This window comes from Linepithema humile, chromosome 3 (genome assembly GCF_040581485.1).
Source record: "Linepithema humile isolate Giens D197 chromosome 3, Lhum_UNIL_v1.0, whole genome shotgun sequence".
NCBI lineage: Eukaryota > Metazoa > Arthropoda > Insecta > Hymenoptera > Formicidae > Linepithema > Linepithema humile.
Genome location: NC_090130.1, coordinates 144,079 through 170,199, shown reverse-complemented (window position 1 = coordinate 170,199; position 26,121 = coordinate 144,079). Strand labels below are relative to the sequence as shown.

At 39.2% G+C, this 26,121-nt stretch overlaps 2 protein-coding genes across 12 annotated transcripts in view; one reads left to right on the top strand and one right to left on the bottom strand.

Moving 5' to 3' along the window:
• Positions 1-22,774, top strand: part of LOC105675915 (immunoglobulin superfamily DCC subclass member 4-like) — a 339,899-nt gene extending 317,125 nt beyond the window's left edge. Inside the window, exon 9 of the transcript XR_010889163.1 lies at positions 22,436-22,774. The gene's annotated coding sequence lies outside the window, so the exon portion shown is untranslated. The remainder of the gene's footprint in view (positions 1-22,435) is intronic.
• LOC105675932 (zwei Ig domain protein zig-8-like) overlaps positions 1-26,121 on the bottom strand; it is a 123,610-nt gene that overhangs the window by 19,678 nt on the left and 77,811 nt on the right. The gene's annotated exons all lie outside the window — the stretch shown is intronic.

Genomic DNA, 26,121 nt, shown 5'->3' with positions numbered 1-26,121 from the left:
CGTAATGGCGCTAATGGATGCTCGATTACTCGAGCGGCACGCAATTATTATTAATTATCATCGATACTGTATCAGTGATAGCGTATTAGCTGCGACCAGTTCTCTCTCTCTCTTCTCTTTCTCTCATTTAGGAGCAGTTCTCTATTGAATGGATCTGATGCTGATAAAAATAGACAACAAATAGTGATTAAGAGAAAAATTGATAAAATGAGAACCGTCTTTTTACAAAATAACTCAAGTGTTATTTTTTCACAAAATATTGTGTTAATTGATTTTTACGTTCTAGACATGCGACCAATTTCGAGAAAAATTTATATTTACTCTGTAAATAAAGTAATTTGCTTACTTCGTGATGTATAAAAAGTCGATAACTGATTCTTTTTATTATATCAAACGCGGTAAAAGTACCTAATAATCTTTGATTGTTTTAGTCTCAATTTTAATCGTTACATCACCTTATCACACAATAAAATTTTATAAAAAGTATATCTATCATTTTGTTTTTTGAGTAAAAATTCTGAAAATATTAATTAATTATAATCCATTTGTGTAAAAATCTTTTAAAGAAGATACATTATTTATATATTATCACTGACTGTTTTTGGACAAAGATTCTCTTGAATGCACAATTTATGGATTGCGCGTACAGCAATTCTCTCTTGCCCCTTTGTTTTAATGGCATAAAACAGACGAACAAGTGAGAAGGACTCAAAGAACATGTCCATTGTAAGCCAGCCGAGCGTTATATAATTCTCTTTGATTACTCATTCCCTTTCTCCTATTTTACTTGGTTGTGTTAACGCCAAAGTCTCGCACAACCTACATACTTTGGAAATATCACCAACACTAATGAATTTCAGGAAAGTTCAACCATCCGCATTTCAATTCCAATTAACGCCTGTGAACATATTGCGCAGCATCGATGCAGCAATAGCAAATAATTAAAATCACTAGAGAGTTCAATTATCATCGCAGACTACGGATGTGATGTGTGTGTGTGCGCGCGCGCGCGCGCGCGCGTGTGTGTGTGTGAAGAATATCGTTGCAGAATAATTAATGATTAATTTATCGCACGATTACAAGTTATTTAACACATCATAATTAATACTCGAAGAATGTGCAATTTTGTCTTGGCTGCGTGAAACGTCTGTTTAACGAGAAAGTAAACAATTCATATTTACTCGATTCATCATTGTGGTTGTACGGTAATATATTCCGGTCATATTTAATTACTTATTTTGCAATTTTAAAAACAAATGTAACTAAACATGAAAAAAGGTTTAATTTCGGCCGTCGTTCTACGACGAGTCGAAATTTTTGCGAGTGCAGCGAGTCGCGAGCAAAAGGTGCAATCCGATGAATATGGTTAGCGGACAGTGTGCCGCGGCTTATCCGATTCTCATATTTTTCGGCACTCGGCCGGCCCAAACGGTCGGATATTAGATATCCGGTTATCGGCTGGTAGTCATTTCCGGTCTATACCCAGTTACCATTTTCCCATTGGCTATTCCGCGAGGTGCTTCACCGAGGTGTATTAGCTTCGTCGAGGAACGCCTGGGAATAAATGATACTTCTGATGATTTGTTGCCACGCTGGCGTATCGAAAAAGCTATCGATTCGCGGCCGCAAAAACGTGAGACATCCACCGCCGCGTCGGCTTAGAAGGTGTTTTAATAACGTCGTAAGTAGCGACGGGGATTCTCCGAGCGTTGCGCTCCACAATTTCCAGTTTAATCTTATTGCTGCAAGGTTGTTGAAAGCCGCTTGCGAATGAAAAGGACGCTTAGAGCGTTGCACAAGTATATATTGCGCTGGATTTATTATATAATTATGTTATTATATAATTATATATTTTTTTATATAATATATTGCTTCATTTATATATACTGTAGAATATCGAATTGGGTATGAGAAGCGATTGCATTACGTGAATAAGAACTCGTAATAAAGCGTAATCTTTCAGCATATAGATTTAAATAAGTATTTTATGAGAAACTTTAGCATATTAAAGCACTTAAATTTTAATTCTTTTATTCAGTTTGTCTACCTGAGAAATTAAATCATGGGGATTTCTTTTGATTCATCACTGGTACCCCGTCGAACACAATCGAGAACGTTCCGTCGACGTGACATCGAGACTGCGAAGAGTCCAATAATCTGGACGACAAAAAAAGGCAATGGTGCGGAGTCTCGAATATTCCGACGGCGTTGCGGTGGGACTCGAGATTTATCGTCGTTATTAAAACAAGCGCGGTGATACACGAGCGATCTCTGGTCGGGCGAGCGTAGACATTATTCAAAGGGAACAAAAGAAGTCTAGATTAATCGGTAATTAAATCGATGGCGGAATACCACGCAGTGTACTGATGTGCAAGCTTTCGCGACTTTCTTTTCTCGATTTTATCGGCCTGATTCGCGGATTGATATATTTGATTATCGGGTGTCGCTCGGTTTTAATAAAACATGCCGTTTTATTCATAATCCGATATCTCGCCACGCCACTGTAAAACTTTTGTTACATACATATAAATACAAAACATTACGAGCACTCCTAAAATTTTCATATATCTTACACTTGCGCGGCTGATTGAGCAGTTATGATATATCCCAAGATGCGCTCCTTCGCTTTTTGCGTGTAATCCGTCGTTACGATTCGGAGAGAAAGAAAGCGTATCGCTTCGCGACACTTGTGATGATGCATTTCGAGGATTGTATTCACTGCACTTGACCGCTAGATTGATTTTATGGACAAATAAAGTGTGTCTTTGTGTCTACAAATACGATAGCTTTGCTAATCTGAAAGTCGTAAGACAATATTTTTTATTAAATATATTGCTATTAATATTCCATGTTTGCCGTAAATTGCTTTCGTTCCTAAAGAAGCACGTTTAGTCGAATTGCAGGATGTTCTTGAATAGCGAAGCAAGTAGCGGTTTGTACGACATGTGTTTGCAATGCAACATGCTTACACATAAGCGACATTGTAAGGAACAGGCGTACCTATAATCAACTAAAGGTTTCTCACGTTGAATACACAAACCGTGTAATGATTCTGGCAAAGCAAAATCGGTGAAAGACGAGTGGGATTTACGTACGCAACATAATATGACATATATTATCACGGAAGCGTTAACTGCTACTACTGCGAATTCAATTATATGCATATGCATCAATTTAAACAATTATTCAAATAATAAGTGGATTTGCTCGTGACATGCAAATCTACCATATGTAGATTCATGCGTTTAAATTTAATTATATGAAAATTGTCACATAAAAACAGATCCTCTGTCCTTCTTTTATGCGCGATAATCACTGGTCGGCACAGCAATCGGTAGTATAAACTAATTTGTAAATCTTGACGCGCATCAGTATCGGGATAAATATTTATCTTATTAGAGATATAAATTTCAAGCTTTCCGAGAGAGAGCGCAGACACATCGCGTAATTTCATATCTGTGTGACAATTCACGATTAATTATGCAGAATTATATAACAAATTATTATTCAACTCAGGTCATCGATGATTTGTGACAATAGTGATAAAAATCTTATCGAGTAACAAGAATAATCGATTTTTGTTAGAAAGCTAAGAAAGCGACTCGACTCCACTTGGCAATTTCTAATGTGATAAAATCGAATTTTTCACTTTTTGCAAATTTTTAGCAAATTCTATTAAGCTGATAGAGCTTTAAAAGTCTGCGGGATGATAAATTCGTTAATCTAAGACTTTTCATAGAGATAAAACGGATGTAAATATCACAACTGGTTATAATAATCCATTTAAATCCCAATGTGACTTTCTCCGAGAGAAAATACCTTTGAACCACGGAGGAATCCGCTCTTAGTGGAATGCTACTCCGCATAATACAGCGCTGTGAGGAAAGGGATGCGCGGTCGGTTTGGCAATAACATTAGAGCGAGAGGGATTCACCATGCGGCACAACACGTTATACGGCGTGTTGCAGCGAGGGTGGTGTATCACGGCATTTGGTCGTACGCCAGTGTGCCTTGAATATACCTCGGATGGTCCAAAATAGAACTGGCTTTGAGGTCGCGAAAGAGGAAGAAGCGGAAAAGATGACGGGGCGGTGGGAGGGAGGGAGGATGCTGGAGGGGGAAACCAGTCGGGGGATGGAGTCGCCGCGGCTGTTAAGGAACGTCTTGGATACGGTGGGGGAGACAAAGGACGGCAATAGAGAGCCGACATAACCGCTTTCATCTGCTGCGTCGGCACCATCCGGGATAAAAATGCAACGGCTCCTGGTCGTTCCAACATTTCGCGCAGTACCTTACGAGCGTTCCGCCGCCGCGGCTCGGCCGGAATTTTCCGCAGGATGGCATCTTATGCACGCCGTTCCACCACATTCGGCTACCTTCCGCCAGAGGAAACCCCGCCGCCCGCCAACTTTGCTCGTTGCCCTGCACATTAAATGTTGCGCGCCGTCATCGCTCGAAATGTTGCGTGATTGAAATCCGATTGCGAGACTTTTCCAAAAAATTCTTTTCTCTTCTTCACCAATTTATAATATTTTTATGCAAAAGGTATTCTGTTTAATTGCACTCTGTAAATTACAGATTTTCTCACGACATTATCTCTTTGAGATTCGCTTCCTTACTAATGATAAATACTTTTTCATTTCATTTTAATCATTTATTTAAGTGTTAATTATAAAATTGCTTTCTTTTCGAATCCTGCTGCTTTGAAGAAACTGCTCCTTTGCAAACGAAACGAAACGAAAAATGCCCACCTTATATTTTACTTCATAGAGACATTGCTATTAATTTTATTCTTCCGAACATTGTGTGACCGCTGTAGAATTAAATTGTCTATTTGAATTTGAAATATATTGCCTCCCGGTCTTTTTACCCAATTGACAAAGTTCCGCTCGCAAATTTTCACGGTCAATAATTCAACGGAAGAAAGGTTAATAAGGGAGTCTATCTGAAGGGAGATCTCTCCGCGTCCTGCAAGTACGCCGAGACTTGGTCTTCCGGCCGCTGCGAGTCAGAACGGTTCTCTCACGGCCGTTCGTCCGACATCATTTACGTCCTCTCGTTTACTCGGCGAATCACGATGCGACAATCCTGGATGTGCTTTTGCTCTTTCAGTTTTTGCCATCCAAGAGTGGCGAAAGTTCGTCGATGGAAACACAATGAATTAAAAAAGTTCCTCGCTCGCTTGAATCAGTCGAGTAGTCGAGCGAAAGGAATGGCTTGGGATGGAATCGGGAAGAAGTGGGTGCTTGCGTCAAAAAAAGGTCTTTGATGGCGCCATCGAATCAGAATTCCTCAGGTAAATTATTTACTCCTGCTTCCGCATCGGCGATAAGAATCGCGAATGTCGTCCATCGCGAACGACGGCGCACTCGTCGTTCATTGGTTCGATAAAGTCGACTCAGCGCTTTTGGATTTACATTCGGCTAAAGATGTTCGGCGAATGTAACCGAGATTGGCAACCTCCCGCCGATCTCCCGTTGCTATTTTCCAGCTGGATTTATCGTTATGATCTTACCAACTGGAATCGCATGGTTTTGCGATAAAATTTTCTTCTCACAGAGAAAAGAAAATAACCATTCACATTGTGATCGAATACTCTGCGTATTTTGTAATTCCTCACAGAGAGATAATCGAATTGGACATTTTTAGTCACAATACTTGTTTATGCTATGAAAATAATTCATTACGTGTCTCATTGATTTTACAGCCGCAAAGTTGGTGAAAGTATGCTGCTTAATGGTTGAACAATCACTCGCGTTTCAGCAAACTTAGACGCAGCCTTCCGGGGCGATAGAAAAGTTGAAAAATTTACGGATCCTCACGCAGAGCCTTGCGCTGCGTAATCCTCTTCGACACTCGGACCATGTGCCATTTCCGCTCGGCGGAACAATTTTTACGCCGGCGCTGGCCAGCAGTTTCTACTTTTTCCGATAAACGAAATCGGATTAAAAAACGGATGGTGTGCATTTTCTCTATCTCTACGCGGATAAAAAAAATGTCACTGCGGAGGTAATGTTTGTTGACGAAAGGCTTGGTTAGGAAGCTTCGCAGCGCGAAATTTTACGCCTGCGAAGGATGGTGCTTTCTCTTGGGAAATGATGGCGCCTATTGAGAACATCGATCCTCTGCGGAAAGCAAATTATGTTGAAATAAAATTTTTTTAATTTGCTCGCAAATTTTACAGAGTGCAGAGGTAGAATTTTTTCAGATTATTCCTTTTACACGCGTTTCGCGTTTGCAATACGAGTTTTATTCAAACACGCTTATTTTTCTGACGTGCCTTTTCTTTAAAGATTTAAAAACAAATTGGACAAATTAGTTGAATACACAATCATGTAAGCAACAATCGGTTATTATTGGACAATTTCATAACTTGAAATCATTAGATGAAATCTGATTTGCGTTACCAGCGGCGTTTCCAGCTGCATATACATGCGAGATTTGCTCTTTATTTTAATGCAGACAAATCTGAAATTCTATGTATGAACGTTGCAACTTGACTGCTGTTGCGTTAATATGCATTTAACTTTAGAAAGATTAGGTACTTTACTTTCCGAGTACATAAAGAAACTTTAACTCGAGGTAAATGCAACATTAATTGTGTAATAAAATATTAATTGCGGAGTAAGAGATTGTTACCTGTTATTAAGAGGGTGAAAGGCGCGTAAACTTTCGTACAATTTTGTAGACCCCAATTTAATATTAATTCGACTAATCCAAGCCTAAACTATTCGATGACCAACAGTGGTCTTGGGTCATCGGACTTTCATCGATTACCTTTATTGCGTTACACGTTGCGCCCATCGTGGCAGTAATGCCATTCGATTATCCGTGTGCTTCTGACACTCCGCGTAAATTAAAATCCGGTGTGTTCCGGTCCGCTCGCTCCGACAACTCGGAGATGTAAAAGAGAACTGGGTCAGTGGGAAACAAAGAGCCGGTATTCTGTCTCCTTCGCGTCCGCGGGAGATGCGATCGATGCCGAGTGCGTGAGACTGTCCAATCGACGTCGTGGAACGCCTTTTTTACCATTTAAATTTCATTGGAAACTCACGTTGTAGAATCGCTGTGTGCAAAACTAATGAAATCTCTTCTGAAGAGCCATACACTTCCGTTTATATCAGTACGGTCGGGAGATCAAAAGTTTATTACGTGAAGAAATAAAATCATGTTCCCTTTTTTTTCACAGATCACATACATATCGTTATATGAATGTGTTTAATCGAAATTATACATAAGAACGTGCGTACGTATTTTATAAAAATTCTACAATTTCTCACGTATTATTTAGATGACTAGATGAATGAATAAGAGCTGCATTCTCTGCAGCTAAAATTCCTACTGCACAATTACTTGTGAATTATTACATTCATATTGATTATTAAATAAGTATATGCTCTCGTTGCGAAAATATACAACAAAGCAAATATAAAACTATCAATTTTAAGCAGAAGTTTCGCTCGCCAATCCATAAAAGTGTTTCCAATTTTTCGATATAGGCCAAGGAGATTCCTTCTTTTTCTTGCGTGCGCAACGCGACGTCCTGCGGGACTTTTGAAAGTGCCCACACCCGAGCGATCCAATTATTTTTCACCATTATCTGTACACCTTCTCTCTTCGCGTACGTTCGACGTCCTTAGAGTTTGCGCTTGCCTCCTTATACAACGACAGGAGGAGAATCGGCCGGACGGATGAAAACTGAAATTCGTCGGGCGGCTTCGTCGCATTTCCTATTGTGCGATACAAAAGGCCGAGCTGACTAACTGGATCTCGACTGCATCGAGATTGCACACAGCTGAGAATGCAAGGGTCCATTTTAGCATCCAGTACGTAATTTGGTTAGTTGCGACTAGTTGTGTCCGGTGGTGGAAAATAAACGGACGAGGTGACCGTAGAAACATCAGTAGTGCTAATCCTGCGACACCAAATTAACACGGAATTGCTACCGAAGGTACACCGTTCGCTCTCTTCGCAAATATCCGAACGAAAAACAAGCGTGTCATCGCGGAAACTTTAAAAACAAGAGACATTTCTGAAAAATTTTTAATGCGCATAATCTCAAGAAACAACTACTACTACTACTTTGCGCTGCACAATTGCGCAGTTCGCCAAGTTGAACTGAAACTCGCGAGCGTTTCAGAAACGACAGCTCGTGTTTAAAGCGTTGGCGTGGCGCATTTTCTCCGCCAATGGAAAGAGTTTATCGTGAACTGTGCGCAAAGAACACGAAACTCACTATCTCCACGCTCGCAATCCAAGAATACGAGCGAAATACGAGATGGCGAGGTTTTCCAGGTTTTGCGCGGCGACAAGGTCGGAGACAACAGCCTGTCCGGAGAAAAGAAAGAGGATACGAGAGAGAGAGAGAGAGAGAGAGAGAGAGAGAGAGAGAGAGAGAGAGAGAGAGATATCTGCTTTGGCGGATAACACGTGCGTCGCGACGCTGCAACTCGTCTTGGTCGCATACGCGAGAGGGGATAGGAATCTCTGGTGCGGTCGACTGTTTCTTAGCAAACTAACTTTATTAGAACATCAAAGATGATACGGGCAGGACACCAGAGCTGGTAGCGATGGCGGGATCAAAACAAAAGAAAAAAGATCGACGACTGGGCGGACGGACGCGAGAGCGTGTGTGCGTGCGTGCCTGCGCGCGCGCGCGCACGCGACCGCAAAGTAGTAATCAAATGAAGAAAATAGAGTAGAGAGCACAAATCGGATTTCTACATAAAAATTCAATTGCGGGACGATTTAAATTTTGCCTCCTGTGTGCGCGACGTCGCGCATTTACCCGCTGCTCCGTTGAAACGTTCGTAATTCAATTAAGTCTCGAGGCAGAACTTACAAAGCAAGCAACTCGCAAGAAACAAATTACAGAGATCGGAACGGTACGTTTGCGTGGAAGCGAGATAAAATCGCCAGTGCAAAGTACCGGAAAGTACTGAAGCACGACCAAGTTTCGAGACGACGAGAAGAGGACGTTCGCGAAAGGCGAAAGAAACAGAGAAAGAGTAACACGATGAGAGAAGCGCCGCGCGCACGGATAATTACGCTACGTGCGGGGCGACGCGGGATGCACACAAGCACGCACAACGCGCGGGACACGCGTGCTCGGCGTACGATAATGCTCCGCGCTCTCGCATCTGCGATGCGACTCGCGCACAAAGAGGCGTAAAGCGAGGCGAAGAGTTCGCTCCTGCGGCTGGAACGGCGTGGAAGAGCAGACAGGGCGGTTTCGAGCGGGGCTGAACAGGGACGTCGGTTCCTAGTCGGGCAAATGGAGGACACAAGGAAACCACTCGCGCGCACCCCCGAGTGAGTCCTACATTTTGCATACTGATGAGACCACTTGCGCGGCCGCGCGCGATACGCGTTTCCTTTTTCGGTTGCCTCCTTGTCATCTTCCGAGTTCCGCTTTGAGTTCGGTTGTAACGTCGCTCGAGACTGCTCGCACACCGCCATTTTCCGGACGTGCTGGAAAACTGGCAACGCCGCTAATGTCAAATTCTCGAGAACGGTTGTCTTCGTGTTGCGGAATGATAAGCAACTTCACTAAATGGTGTATAACGACGTACGTGTCTAATAAATGTTATAATCATATTAATATTGCCAGAATAATAGGCGATAAAATCCAGAAATTTTTGCTATACATACATTGAGAAAATGATACTCTTAGAATTGAAGTTAAATTGTAATTTAATTACTTGTAGCTAGTCGACATGTCTCAAAACAATTTATTATTTTGTTGAGATTAGTGTTTAAAACGATTGAATAAAAATTGAATTTATATTCTACTTAATTATCGGAAAAATATAGCTCGAGTTTTATTTAATGAAAGAGCGAAAGAGAAACAAAAAATATAAAACAACAAAAAATATTAACAACAATAGACTAGAACTTCGATATGGCTAACTCACGAGTCGCTCCATCACGTATTCGCACGCGTAAGTAAGTCCGCGAGAAGTCGAGTGCGCTGTTTACGTAATCTCTGCACGAAGTTACGACTGTAAAAATATCGAGGTGGATTGTCGCTGAAAATAAAGATAAAAATGTCGGGAATATAAAACGTTGCACGCGCTACGTTGGAACGCTTCCAATCGTTCGTGAACAGTCGCGTGTAAATCCGAATTTGCCAGGGGCCATTATCTCACGGCGAAAAGGAGGAGGACTCGCCAGTTCGTAAGCGATGAAGCGTGCATTAGGTCAAAGATCCTCGGCTTTTGGATATAATTCTTCCTGCGCTCTGCCTTCCTGTCAACGCTCCGCGGAGCGTTCTGACTAAAACGCCATAAATTGCTGTCCACCGGAAGTACTTATGCTTTCAAGAATCCCTGCTCTCAGTTTTGTCAAATGATATATAGATGGAGGAATTTAAAAAAAAACATACACACACATATTTAACAACATATACTTTTACATTTTTCCAAAAAGAAAGATATAGACGTAATTTCATTCATTTTGAAACAAAAACTTAAACACTTAATTAAATAATATCAGAACAAAATCAAATTATGAATATTTTAAATGTAAAATTGTAGAATTCGTAAAAATATTATAGAGAAATTTAACGCTCTTCTTTCAAAAGTTTATAGTCAGTAAATGTTAGAGATATTGCGTGAAATATAGTGGAAAATCAAAAGCCTCGACACACAAATATTGCGATACATCGAGTGTAATACAATTTTGTACACGACTTCTTCCAACTGAAACTAAATATGAAAAAGCCAAGTCTCATTATTAATTCTTATTTATTGCATTAATTTGTTTAATATTGTGCATTATATTTTATAATTATATTATATTGTGTAATTTAAAATTGCTTGTTTTTTGACGTTTCACTATTACGTAGGCAGCATTCCTATCGAGTTGTGCAAAATACGCAAATCTACTCTAATTAAAACCGTTTTCCTCTCGTATCGATTTAACGTCGGAGTTTTTTTGCTGCGGCTCCGGATGCATCATGTGAAATACTTCTATTAAAATACTTGAACGAGTACCGGCAAATTTGCAGTTAAATTTACGTAGACTTCAATTTACGTAGACCTCAATTAATCGGATTAAATGTCTCATTACATTCATTTCGAAATTACATCTTTCCGCATTTAACGCGCAATCAAACGAATCTCCTTTTCTTATTACAAATATATCTCATTTATATGTTCCTCAATCTGTCGATACATTAAATTTATATTCTTATATTTGTTATTCGATCGAAATGATTTTAATTAAAATATTTTAAACAGATTCTCATTAAAACGCGTGCCTCTTCAACGCTGATTTTCGTCATATGACGTAGAATGGATTGAGAAACAAATCTCCATCTCAAAAACACCCCGACACTGTTGAGCTTACACGTTTGTCGGGAGTTTGAAAGAGGCTGTAGATTAAAAAAAAAAAAAAAAAAAGAGAGAGAAAACTTTTCTCTGGTTCAAAAAACGGATATCGGCCGCTCGGTGGTTCCAACGACCCATAAATGCTTTTAATGTCAGATATCCGATTGAACGACAAAACTATGCGAGGCCGAAAAATTCCGCGTGCTCCAAATAATTGAAGAACGAGCCGGCGTTTCATATCGTTGATGCGTGACATCGTGTTGAAAAAAAAATCGTGCACAACGTGGCGACTCCTGACGCGATGCGATAGCAATTACACGCGGAAAAACAGCGATTGCAAAAAAAAGGATGAAAAGAGGAAGAAGCATTCACGCTTTGACGCCGTTAATGCTTTTAGCGCAATCGAGACTAACTGTCGCGAGAAAATCTCTACTGCGAATTTTTATTTGCCATGTTGCAATTTATTTGCACTTCCGGTAGAACAAGTCACACTTTTTTGCGAACGCTGTAACGCGATTTTATAATCAATGACTGCATCATGATATTAAGCAGCTGATTTATCGTTAATGCAGAAGTAAACCAATCGACATTGTAAAAAATATTAGACGACGTTATTATTATCTGGTATAAATGCATTGCTGCATACTGTGATAATGTAATGATTAATAACTTTATCGGCAATATATTAGTTTAATTAAAATGTGTGCAATAAAGAAGATAAAAAATATTATGCAATCCACATATTTGCTTCGATGAGAATTCTGAAGCATTAATAATTTTAATTAATATTAAGTATAGCTGCTTTTTTTAAAACATAAAATTATCGAAACGCTTATTAATCAGCCAATTATTGCACATTTTACATTGAAAATAGCGATCAGGTTTGCCGCACTGAAAAAAAAGAAATAGCAAACGATTTTAATATCTTCGGGAATTATTTAAAGATTGCTCATTTTAATAAAGTGAAGTTTTTTAATTAACTCAATTAATCAGCTATCGCATGTTTTAAATTTCACGCATTTATCATGCTTCCTCTTTTGTGTTATATAATAATATTAATGTTTAATATATTGAATGTATTGATCCCTGTTCGTTCTGTTAGCTACTATTTCCGTTACTATTTTCCCTTTAAGATCGCATGGTCATTTTCATTGTTTCAATTAGGCGCACTTCCTTAACTCCTAATAAATGTCCGTGTAGATTGTACTAATCGTTTCTCCGAGCCGTCCTGATATGCTTAGACGCGTCAGCCAAGATCCGTAGAGCTGCGTTAATTATTACGGTCTAAATTCCCGGGCTAAGTCCAGTAAACCTGACTTAGGGCAACTTCGCTCGACGTTTAAAATTTAAGCGAAGCTTCAAACTGAGCTTAGTCCAAGGCCTGTTTGGTACACGTAATTTGGTGCTAGCTCAGTCGCTTCAACACTTAACACGCTATCGACTCCGGAGAGTACAATCAAGAAAGCGGATTACACGCGTTGGTAACCGTTTACATAATTCACGAAATATCGAATCTAGGCGGTTTGTTCATAATGTAACGATTCGCAGCTTCTCAGTGTGGTAATTTCGAGATCAGTTGAACATTATAAGTTTGCTTTGGAAGATTATGCGCGTTCCTTTCTGCTCAGAATACTTAATTTTATACGAAAAACTCTCGTGTTTTCGTTTATAATTTTAAGAGCCGGCTTACACAAAATTATGTGCGAATTTGTGTAATATATTATAATATGTTGTATTAATTGATTTTCAAATTTTCCCCCTTATGCGTTCTAAATTTACGAAAATTTACACGAAAATTAAAACAAAACGAATAAATAAATAAAAATTTAGACGCAAAAAATAGTCGCAAAAAAAAGGAGTGCTGTAAATGAAATTTACTTTTGAATCGACTTTTATGTAAAATTTCGCTCAAGAATAAGAGTTATTCTTCTTAAATAAGCTCCATTCTTATAAAAATATGCATTCTTTCATGAAACTAGATAGGTTAATTAACCTGACTTCGGGAATATACGCAGGATGTCGGAAATGAAGACATTACGCGAATGAAGAATATTCTGAACTCGTGAAATGGACAGATTCTTCGTCTCAAAGATAACAATGCCGTTAGCTAATCCGCTTTAATTATAATACGCTCGCGTACAAACGATGGTCTCGGGATAGATTTCATAACTTTGGATGGTGTCAGTGCTTTTATCCTGCTTAAGCAAATCTGCAAGTTCCCAGCTATCTATATGGATATAATAACTAACTATAGAGCGAGCATAGACATTTGTAAAAGACTTTTCTCTTCCGAAACTTTATCTATGAATGTTGCTGTTTAATTTCCGCTCTTCAATTACGCATAAATATTAATGTTGTATGCGACAAATGTATAATAGATTTTCAGTGATGCCGATTAAAAGTGCAGACTGATTATCACTGCAGATAAATTCCAAACGCAACTTTGTCAACGCGTTGCGCCTTTGCGATCAATGGACAGTTTCTTGAAAATCACAGGGAAATATTTGCAATTTAAAATGAAATATGTGAAAGATTCCACGCGAAAAGCGCGTGTCTACAAAACTTGGCATGTCCAACCCTTTATTTACTACGGACGGCGCTCGAATACCCCGGTGGATACTCTTTCCCGGTTTATCGTCTTTGTCCAGGGATGATACACGGACGGTGCATTCCTGCGAGGTGCATTTTTCCGCGGCTTGATGCGCTTACTCCTTTCTTGGAGTTGTCGAAAGCGCGTGCTTTTGAAGCATCCATCCGACGTGGCGGCGTAGCACGAGGGCGGCGACCTTTCACATCGCTGGCCACGGCAGAAGAGTTTACCCGCGCACAACGTGCTATGCGCCGGATATTCGACGTAAAAGTACTTCTCCCAAGGCTCGTTTGCTCGGCGTCCAAGTTCCAAACGAGTTGCCTTTGAAATCTAACTCCCGCTTCGCTCCCGCTAAGGCAACAACTCGTGCGCGTTACGTATGCCCGCGCCCCCGCGGCAAGCGGAATTGCGGATGCATTTATCGACAAATTTAATGAACGAAAAAGTTTGTTAGAGATGTTGGATATTTACTGGCAACGAGTTAACGAACAATTAGTTGCTATAGGTAATATGTAAATCGCTTGATTCAGACCAAAAATAATAGAAACAAGTTTTCAATCGTGCAATATATCATCTCTTAACCCTTTCGGAGAATAGGAGCTTCTCTAAGGGGATTTTCTAAGGGGGGTTTTCAAAGTCGCGGAATTCGAAAAATTAGTCCGATTATCGCGAAACTCGCTTTTACGTGATTTTCGGGATCGCTGAACTCAAGTGTCAAATTTCAAAAATTTTAAGGTTATAAATCCCCCAACCCGAAAAAGCCCCTAAAATCAAGTTTCAAGACAATCTGATCATTTTTGTGGAAATTCCGTCCATCGTATTGGATCTGTCATTTTGAGTTCTATATTCTTGACCTCAGATTTGAATGGAGTATCAATCTCAAGCCTATATAGACCTGTAAGCCGTGTTATAGAAGACACCTGGTCCGGAAAGTATTACAGCTAATATTTTAGCGCGACAATACTTGATCGATTAAATCAATTGCATTTTGAATCAACACTTTTCTTTGCAATTATGTAACATTTTTCTCGCAGTTTCTTCTCCAGGAGAGTTCAAATAATGGTATTTGAGGCTATGTGTGTCTTATTGGTTCTATTAGATGATACGTGCTAGATGTGATACATGTTTTCGAGAATTCTCAAAGATACATTGCGAAAGCAAAAAGAGGCTTGAACGAAAAAAATGCGGATCTAGATGAAAAGGATGACTGGCAAGAAGAGACAAAGAAAGATTTTGTCGGAGGAATTCATTTCACTTTCCCCGGGCGCTCGCTTCCTTTTTTATTCGCCTCTGAGAAATCCAGGATCATTTGAAATCAACCCACGGTCCTTCCCTTCCACGTCCTGCGTAGTATATCGCGAGGAAAGAAATCTCGGTAGTGGACAGCCGTATCCCTGCCTAGTGCCGAGCTCGTCGTCCGTACCCTTTTCCCCTGCCTCGCCGCCCCTTTTCCATCACGACGTGCACCAAACCCCGACGCCGCTGATCGAGTTTTCATCCCCGGCTTCCTGCTTCTATCGTCGCGATGGCGAGGAGGCAGCCGGTCGCCATCCTTGTGGAAGTTCCAACAGCCCCTGCTGATTTTTATTCGAACCACACCGGCTTCGTTTATAACTTCGTTCCTTTCGCGAGGTCATCGCGATACGCTATCGACCGGCAATGTACCTGGGATATTCTACTTAAGTTCTCGTGTGGAAACTAATAAAATAAATTCGATCACTTTTTTGTTCGTCAGACACAGTTATAGCTATTTAGAAAAATAGTTGGCGCGACATTGATGGGACATTGATGGAATAAATTACATGCATACGTTTTTTTTCTTTTTACAGCAATACATTGTACATATTGTAGAGATATCACACATACTTACGCACACTGTCTCCACGTTTGTCATTTGAGAGAAAATGCGCTACATACGCTATCCGGAGTGAGTTTTAATCTATTTACTCGAAGATCGTTTCCTCCTCGTTTGCAGAAGCACTTGATATTTCGCGCGACAAAAGGATCACCATACTCCGCAGTTTCCTGCCGCTTCTGTACATTATCCCGCCGCGGCAGCGACGGCGTCGCAGTAGTTATACGCGATTCATTGTTATACGCCGTTACTTGGCAAGCAAGAAAGGGTCGCCTGGAGATTCCAGGCAGAGCCGACGTGGAGCGTCGTCCTACGATTCGACGCGCATGCGGGCGTCGTCGAGGATCGGAATTACCATAACGACATACATATATGTAGGAGAATCGTGGGGATCTCGGCAAGATCCTTTTACTGCCCGGAATCGTGAATTTCGCGTGACCTTGAGGGGACTCGGAGAGAGAAGGCATCGGATTTGGTGACTGTATACATATACAGAGTGGCTTTTATGCTGCAAGTTATTGCGCACATGCAAGTAACTTAAGGGTTTATAAATTGTTTAGATGTAGTCTCTCAAGCGTTTCTCTACGAAATCGTCGTCCTTTCAGTTACTCAAATTTAACGTTTACAATCTACATTTTTCAACATAACATGTTGATGCTCACGTAAAATATAATGTATTATGCTGCATCAACTCTCAAAGAAACCAAAAATAAGATCGATGCTTTTTATTAATTCTATAATTTGCATTCAAGCTGATTTTATTACTTACCTTACTACACCTTATTTCTCTATCAATTAGTAATTAGTATTTGAACATTTTCTAAAGTTTCCATTTTAATTGGTCGAAATGTGTGCTATCCGTTTGTCAGCTTCCATCTTAAATCATTGTCTTATCTCTGAAATTTCCAGAGTTGACAACTCTTACATTTATCTTACGTGGCAGATACGAAGTTAAATGTCTGACCACGAGACGATCTATATCTGTGGCTACTGTGCGGACGTGCGGATGGTCAAAATGTCAAAAGAGTGATATGTACATAAATAAGATTTTATCTAATATATCGAAAAGAAATGACACTGAAAATCAGCTAAGAAGCTAAACAGCTTTTTTTAAATATCGAAGAATAAAAATTATATTGAGATAATAAATATGTGTATCGTTAAAAATTATTATACAAAATTTATAAAAAAAATTACTACAAGAAATTTTTCAACATTGTATTATATAACGATATTTTTCATCATGTATTTATTTAATTTTTACAATGTTTTAATAATGTAGTATTATATTGTTGATGCTTCACGATATCTTTCGTCAGATTTTAAAAATTGTTTAAATTTTATCACGCTGTTTTGGCTTTTTTATGACGATTTTCAATAAGAAAGATAAAAAATTAAATCAGCAACGGCTACTTATTTGTACGGACGGTTTACGTCGAAAGAAGTTAGCCGGAAGACAGTATGCGGTTAGGAGGAATACCCGCCAATTTCTCTTTTTGACCCGCAATTTTTCACTTCACTCCCATCATCCACGTTGATAAGTTTTCCCGGGAAGACCGTAAAATAAAATGGCTGGAACTGAGAGCTCCGACATTACTGTTCGGTTTTTTCTCACTTGGCTCGTACAAGCCGGAGAAACAACCGGAGAGAGATGAAAAAATGCACGAGGAATTCGGTGACTTGTCAAAGGCAATCAAGAGTTCCGAATCAACGTAATTGAAACGGTCGTAGCGAAGGGTACACTGGGAAAGCGGTCTCATTTCTTCTCGAGGTTTTTCTTTATCCGTTTTATCCGCAGGCGCGTGCAAAAGAGGGAAAGAAGTTTTATGGAAGCAATTAAATGCGCGGTAAGTACCGATTAAAATACTGGCAGAAGATATTTGATACTAAGATCTGCCGCGCGAGAAAGAACGACGGGTGGAAGCGGGAAAAAGCTTATGCGATTTATATGGCCGATTTTTACGTCGTATTACGCGCGCTCCATCCTCGAATAGACCTACGGTCGGTGGACCACCGACGACTGCAAGAAATTCTCGATTCTCGATTTCAAGCAGGATCTTCTAGGAGGGATTGTAACGATGCTCGTGCATATATGCATGCGTCGCGGCGTTTCTGGCCCTTCGAATGTGCGCACGATGCTGTCTGCCGTCCCGCTTTCAGAAATCGAGAACCAAGGATCATTATGCGGTCGTAATTTCCTCCAAAAGATCAAAAATGAGAAGGCTTTTGCACTGATTTCTTATATTCTGCACAAAAATACCATTTCATAGTAAACCTTTTGAGCTCGCACAAGAAATAATTATTCTTAATAATATAAAATCGAAAATTTAGATACATTATTTTATGTGAAAAATTCTGCACGCATATGTGACCGTCCGTTGTTATTAAAAGAAAAAAAAAAAAGAAAATAAACATCGGCGTGGCCACGAAAAGGTTGATTAACGCGCGTCGAAACATGCGAATAAAAGGCAGAGACGCGTATCAATTGCACTAATGTGAGTTTTTCCCAGTGTAAAAAAGTCGCTTTTCTGTGTACTTATACTCTTTATACATATTTATACTACATTATATCATATGTTATATTAAGTAAAAAGATCCTAAAATAATTAATTAATCTATTTTATGCATAAAAAAAATGACAGTGTTCTATATTTGTTGTACGTATATAGGATTTCTTTTCTCTCATTTTCAAATCACGGAGAATGACATTATTCTTGTTTCAAGGTATGGATATAGTGATGGTAGTTTATGACCCGGTCGGCAGTGGTCAATATTTTAGAAAAAGAGAAAAAGAGAACTAAAATTCATTCTGGATATTCCCGGTAAAACCGATACACACAATTTTGCAGTGAATATAATAGTATTTGTCAATATTGACACGTCATTCATATTGCTTCCAGCTGTTAAAAAAAAGTATAACTAGTATAACTTGTTGTAGCATTCGAAAAAAATTATCAGAATAAAAGTGTAGATCGTTGTTTAAAATTGGAATATTAGTGTTCCGCATTGTAAAATTGGTTTTTGAAAATTAGTGCAATAAAAATTAATGTAATTTCCAAAAGTCAAGCTAGACGCAGAGTCCCGTTGCGGTGTTGTGTGTAAAATAATATGCAAAAACTGTGACGTTACATACGTAGACCGGACAAAAGTGAAAGACGAGTAAAAACTATAGTCCGTAAAGATCGTATGAACATGAATAAAATAAGCCCGTCGAAGATCTCAAATCATAGACATCATGATTTTGACTGGAATTAAAATACTTGACGATGAGCTGTCGTGACAGCAAAAGACTGCTATATCAGAATTGATTCACATAGACAAAACCAAGAATTGAACAAACAAAGCAACACTGAGCTCTCGGATTCATATCTCTCCTAAATTTATTAGTTCTAAATTTATTAGCAATGCTTTGATCAATATCTCCCCCGTCACCCAGCCTAATCCAATCCCCCAATCGTCGGCTTTTGAATTTCGTCAGTTCTCCTCTCGTCACGGAAATGTTCGCGTTGATCTCTGCTTGAAATAAGAATCCAATTGTTCATAATGCTTCTGGAATAGTGGCTTACAGGCAGATATCTAACTCCCACTTGATTCAGCTTTGCTTAACAAATCGCGATGTGTCTTTCTTCTGCTGGCGATACGTCCATTTAAGATATCCTAATCTAATTGGTCGATAAGGAGCCTCGCTAACGAAGCACGGTTGTTTCGTTCGGGAACGAGATGCCGGGGATCGTTTCTCCGTTCAATAATCTCTCAACGCTGAAAGTTGTACCGTCGGCATCCACGCCTGTTTGCGCGGATATTTACTTCCGCGTTGTTGTTTACAATCTGGCAGTATGTCGAAATGAGACTTAGGAAACAGCAGATTCCGTAGAGATATTCGCATATCATGGAAATTGATAGAGTTCGCATATAATAAAATTATCAACTATTTCGTCCAAATGTTTATATTGTAAATATAAACGGCAAATAATGTGATCTTTTACAAATTAATTCAAGTGTTGTCCAAGCTTAGTTTATAATAAAAATATTTCTGAAACATGAATGTTTAGTTAGTTTCTTTAAATAATTTGTTTTAAAAATGGTATTTGTTTTAAAAACTTGTTCAATGAATATGTGATTCAATCTCTCACGCCCGTTGAAAAACTGAAACGCATTCTAATATCAAATGTGCATGGCACGTTCAAATGTTTCCTGGATCGGGATTATATTCATGAGCTTCAATCGAGTTAGCGGCTTCCAGGGACGAATATCGGCAAGTTTATCCTAGTCGCGTTTATTAACCGCGAAATTCAAGGCGAGTGGTTCATTCTCGCGCACCACCCGCGAATATTCGAGTACGACATAACCCGAGCTGCTCGAGGCATTCGACGAATACTAAGCTGTGCTCGAGAAACTATACCTCTCTCTCTTCACGAGATTAGGAGTGCAGCTAGCCGTATAGTCGATTCTGGAGACGCTATAACGGCACGATTCCTAAGACGCCGCGCCCTAGCAGTGGCGCCAAGTCCCGCACGAGGTATTACAAATTAAAGTACATATTGTGTGCAAGTTTGTGATCTCAGTATGAGATCACAACCTTACACATTTTGATATAATGCAAATAATTATTTGATTTTTACAGATTTTCAAACATTCTAGAAAAATATTCAACTAATCGCCTTGTCGAAGCTTTGAATGTACAATTTCTAACTCGTGGATATGAATTTAGCTGCTTGCGTGTTCTCACAATGCTGAGCATAAAAAATAAAATTACGAAATAAATGTTATCAGAACGGGCACTCGATTATTCGCAATTGTTTATCGCAATATAAATATGAATGGAATTGATGTTGTGGCGGAGTTTTGAATAGAAGCATTGTAAACGGGGAATCTGATCCATTCGAGCTACACAATACCTATTTTGATGTTCATCTATACTATGCGGAACATTTGTGCTTGAAACGATCGAAAATTGCGAATCGATAATTGGATCGAGCCCATCACTACCGTACACATGTATATATCTTATACATATACAATCGCGTCGAACGGTAGTAGTCCCGGTACGTCGATCCGCGCCGTAATTCCGAGCCATGAATTCCACGCTATCTGCATTGTCATCGTGATAAAGGAGAAGAAGAGAGTCGATTGGACGTATATCGATGCGTTTTTTGCCCCTCGACCGGCTTTCGTCAAGCGGAAAGCGGTGCGTTTGTTGCGGCCGACACGATGCGATGTAGAATGTGCGAGTAGAATGCGCGACTGTTTACAGTCGTGTAATTTTATGTGTAACATATGTTGCGTAGCATTTTTTTCATTCAGTGACTATTATAAGTTTGAAATATTAAAAGGGCAAAATTCAGTAGTTGCGCGGTTATTTTTTTCTATCTCAACGGCTTGCATTTAACCAAATTTTTCACTAATGAAAGTGATGAAATTTTTATGTGTCAACATTTCTAAAAATCTAAAAATCTCCCTCAAATTTACGTTATGCAATTACTGATAATTAACTATTCGTCATTAGTAATAATTAGTAATAATAAATAAGTAATAGTAATTAAATAACTCTTAATAAATAAATCTCAAATAATTTGTTACATTATCATTATTATAAATATTATCACAACGCAATGTTCTGTTTGATGTCATAAAAAAATTAGATCCGTGCAATTTACTATTTTCTATTCTTTAAAATAAATTTTTGGCGATTTTTCTAATCGTAATCTCATCGTAAGAAATAGTCGGAAGATGCAAATTGTGTGAAAAACAGCTCTGTAAATAATGACGCCTCAATTGTACTGCGGCGTGAATTGTATTGTCATGATGATGGTAGCAGCAGGAATTGAAGGTTAGAGCTATGAGGTATATTGACGCGTTCTTTCGGTGACCTGCCTCCAATCGCCGAGAGCACGTTCCGGATGAACTTTGAGATTTCTACATATGGAGGGAAGTAGGTCGAAGGAAGTTTTAATCGAGCCATCAGACAGCCGTGCCTTCGAAAGAGACATCCGACACAATTGGTCGCCGATATGCGCGGATGGAATGCAGTATGCACATCGACCTACGAACGCATAAGTTAGATGCTATTGTGATTTAGTTCTGACACATTGGTGATTGCGAAATTCTCTCGCGACACAAAGCATTCACTGCTGCCAAAAGCACTACAATTTCCAACGATTCTGTAGTATTTACCTACTACATGTTACTTATAGACATCCTCACATATTGCTCATAGATAGAGCTATTTGGAAAAAAGCTTATGGGTATAATAGCATTCAAAGTGAAGATAATAGAAATCTTTAATAGTACTATCGTTCAATTTATTTGAAAGTATTAAATTTACTGATGGAATAGGATAAATATATCAGAGCTTCAATTGAAAAAAAAGTTGCATAAAATTTTTATAATTGATATTGCCGTTACAAATAGTTTTATCAATATCTGTAATATCTTTGTGTGAATTTAAAATACACTCTTCAACAAAATTGAATCATCACCAATCCTTTAATTTTGTTGAAAAGATATTTATCTTTTTAATAACATAATTAAGCTTATTAACATTTTACAACATTTTATTGTCCTCAAGTATAGATTAATCTAAAGACAATTTTTCCATGAAATATTATCTCAAATTCAACAAACAAATCTTTATCTATCTCAATGATTTTACTTTTGCAGAAATTACTGCGTTTTTGTGAAACCACAGAGACAGCAGGAAATGTACGGAATCCGATCGAACGAGGACCACCGTTTGAAAATCGAGAATAGCTTCGAAAACGATCCGTCATGATCGAGAACCAATTTCTGGCGGATTGAAAGCAAAATGTAGGCAGCTGATGTTACGCGGACTATACAAAGGAAATGAAAAATGCCAGTGAGAATTATCCTTATAAACTTCAAACGCATACTAGAGAAAAATGTGATATACACGTATATTAATATAACAAGTTTTAATACGCGCATGTATATGTATATATTAATATATTATCCCGACAACCAATATCTTTATTAAAGTTATCTATTTCGTTTTTATTTGTTCTGACCTCAATCCCTACAAATCCAGTCGCATTTTTTGTCAAAAAACAAAAAAAAAAATCGATAATTCGCAAAACTACCGTCGTCGCTTCTGTTATTTTCGAAAGTGGATCAGCAGCAAGTTTTCCGAGACAGCCAACGAGAATCGATCCTACTGCCGCCGAAATCCGGGTAATCCGACTGTATGACGTTCGCGCTTATCCTCCCGCTGATAAACCACGTAATAATCCAAATCTGGCAAAGGGCACAACTTTGTCGCGGTCTTGTCGCACCTCGCACCTTTAATGTAATATTGATTAGCGAGAAAAATGCTTTCATCAGAGATTCATAAATAAACACTATCGTTCATTCATTTTCATACACTCTGCAAATAAGATATGCAAAAGAAATGTCAAGTTATGTTAAGAAAAGCAAAACTTATATTAATAACTTTTAAAAAACTAAAATATCTACCAATTGTTTTTGCAATTTGTCTTTTGTCTTTAATTATATTAACGAAATGTGTATATTGACGCGATATAAAATATTCACAAACTTATACCTATTAATATGTTTATTAGAATGTATTTTCTTTAGAAATTTATTGCATTCGTCGTTTCTATCTCAAAATATTTTCAAGAGAAATGAGCTTTCCTATTAACAAAAAAAAAAGACTCGAGATAATTTCTCAGTTGATTTCTTAAACAAAAAGAATCCAAGTGTATCCTCCATCCAACTGTAGCAAACTTGGCGACGAACATTTTTACTGACAGCCTTCGTTCGAATCGTAACGCGCAATAACATATCATCCAAGTAATTTTGCGAACGAGTAAGTAGTCGATATGTTCTCCACGGTCCGTCAATTACCGAAACTTCGAGTATTGCCAGACCGGAGAGAGAGTCGGAAATACGATATAACTTTATCCCGGTCCTTTCGACAATCTCGCCGGAAATGGCACAGTGGACGTCGAGGATCGAACACGAGGGTTTCGCGGGGTTGTCGGCCCGAGGATGGGGCAAAACGCGCGTCCGGAACGTATATTCCGATAGAACAATACGATACAATACGTGAACGAAGCGGATCCGAGCTCGTTTTCTCTGTTCAATGAACAGGTCCCCCCCTGCTTGTGATTCGATTCATGTACTCGAATCGCACACGCGGGGGGTCCGAGTCAAAAGAAGAGAGATATTGGGCCGGCATCGTTGCACTTAGGAAAGCGAACTCTACGAGGCGAATCGGTTGATCGAAACGCGGAATTTGGTTAAACCGATGTGAAATTTATTGTATACAATCCGGAATTTGCGAATGGACATTACGCTTCAATGCTATTGCGTATCAAGAAAGTGGAGCGTTGTTTTGAAAAAAGAAATGATATACCTGTATCAATTTAACGAAATTGCAAACACTATCCGCAATGCGTCTCTTTGTTTTTTCCAGCTTCGGTAACTTGATTTCTTTTTGCGTAAGGGAATATTTAAATCACAAAGTGATTGTGTTAATACGTATCATACGTAGCAACAAAATAGCGCTGCAATATTCTCCGCCGATCAAATCGCACAATCGTTAAGCCTCAGTATCGCCCGCAATCCCCCAACAATTTATTCCCGCTCAAAGTCTCATAATCGATTATCGGATTGGAACGTAATGGCGCTCCGCCACGAGTTTCTTGTTCCGCGGACGATTTTCTCGATTAAGCGACCAACTCTTGTAAATGTTGGAATGTCATTCGCCACGTTCGCTTGGTGCGACCGCGAATAGCTGAAAACTCGAAACAGTCGTGCAGCCTGCGGCTGATAGAGCGGGTTCCCATCCAAGTTCTTCGATCATTGCAATTATGCTTGAAAAACGTTCGTGGAGATGACAAATTTATTTCGTTTCGGCCGAGTTAGCTCTGTAGCCCAATAAATTCAATGTTTATAAAACGCATCCACGCAGGGGCTCGGAATTTTAATTAAATCTTCTAAACGAAACAACATGCAAATAAAAAAATTCCTACAACGAACACTTTGCTGCTGTGGCGCACTCATACCTGCGGTCGTGTGCTTTGTCGGGGACAAAAGTAAAATATCTAGAACAAACGGAGAAAATCACGAAACAACGACTAGCGCTAGCGGTTTCTCTCCGGGCAAACGAAAACTTATAAAGCAGCTCTCAGCAATTCATCATCCAGTTATAATATTGAATTTGCTACACGAGCGTACACCCGTCCTACAAAATTGCTAGTAAATCACCGTATAAAAATAGCATATCTTCCTATGACGCTGTGCTCTGCTCTGTTATAATACACTTTGCGTATAACACCGGGTCATGAGATATACCAAGAAACATTACATATTTTTATGCAAGACTCCCGAGTTTTCGAAAGGAAATGAAACTTAATTGAAGAGTAACGCATATAGGTTTGTAGAAAAAAAATATCGACGAACGAGATTACATTTTGTTGTTCTGTATATCGGGAAACGAGACGATTGCACGTGCATCAAAGAAAAAGTCGTCGTAACGAGAGCGTGCGATACGTTACATATCACGACTTGGTTGCACTTCAGGAAATTACAGCAGAGCTCTCGTAGATTAAAAGTATGATTAAAGATGACGAGTATAAAAATAAGGGCGGGTGAATAAAAAAAGAAAGAAAGAGAGAGAGAGAGAGAGAGAGAGAGAGAGAGAGAGAGAGAGAGAGAGTGAGAGAGAGAGAGAGAGGCGTTAGAAGATGGAATATCTCCGCGGTGTTTACGGGATAATCCGCGACATTAAAAGAGAGAAAGAGAGAGAAGCGTTAAACTGAGTAATAAATTTAATGCTAAGTACACAAAACCTTCCGCGGATCCACGAGGCAGCGTCTACTCGTTGTTTGAGGAGGTACAAGCTCGTCGACGTATTACAGCGAAAGGCATAATACATGGCTTTCGAGAACTCCTCCCGAGAGTTTACATTTTGACGGAAGATAATTACCTTTAAAGCTAGCAGCCGCGAATTTCCGTGTGATCTTTCTCGACCGGCATTATTACGAGTCGTCGAGGAATCACGAGGTGACACCGAGCGTCCCGCTTTACCTACGAATAAGTGTACTCAAATGATACGCCCATTATTTTTACAACGTCCTTCCACTCAATTCCACCGCGCCTCCATTACACGAAATTATCCAGAACGTAGTAGCTGGAAAGGAAAATCACTAGTGAAGTAAGAGACGTTATTAATCTGAGATAAGTAACGTAGTAAAGTGAGTCTTCGAGAGAAATGGCGAAGGTCAGGCTGGGGAGCACGGAGCGATAAAGATAGCGTGGAAAAGTTTCGCCGGACCGAAGACGGAAAATGCGCCGTTGTCTTCGAATGAGAAAAATTTCTCCTA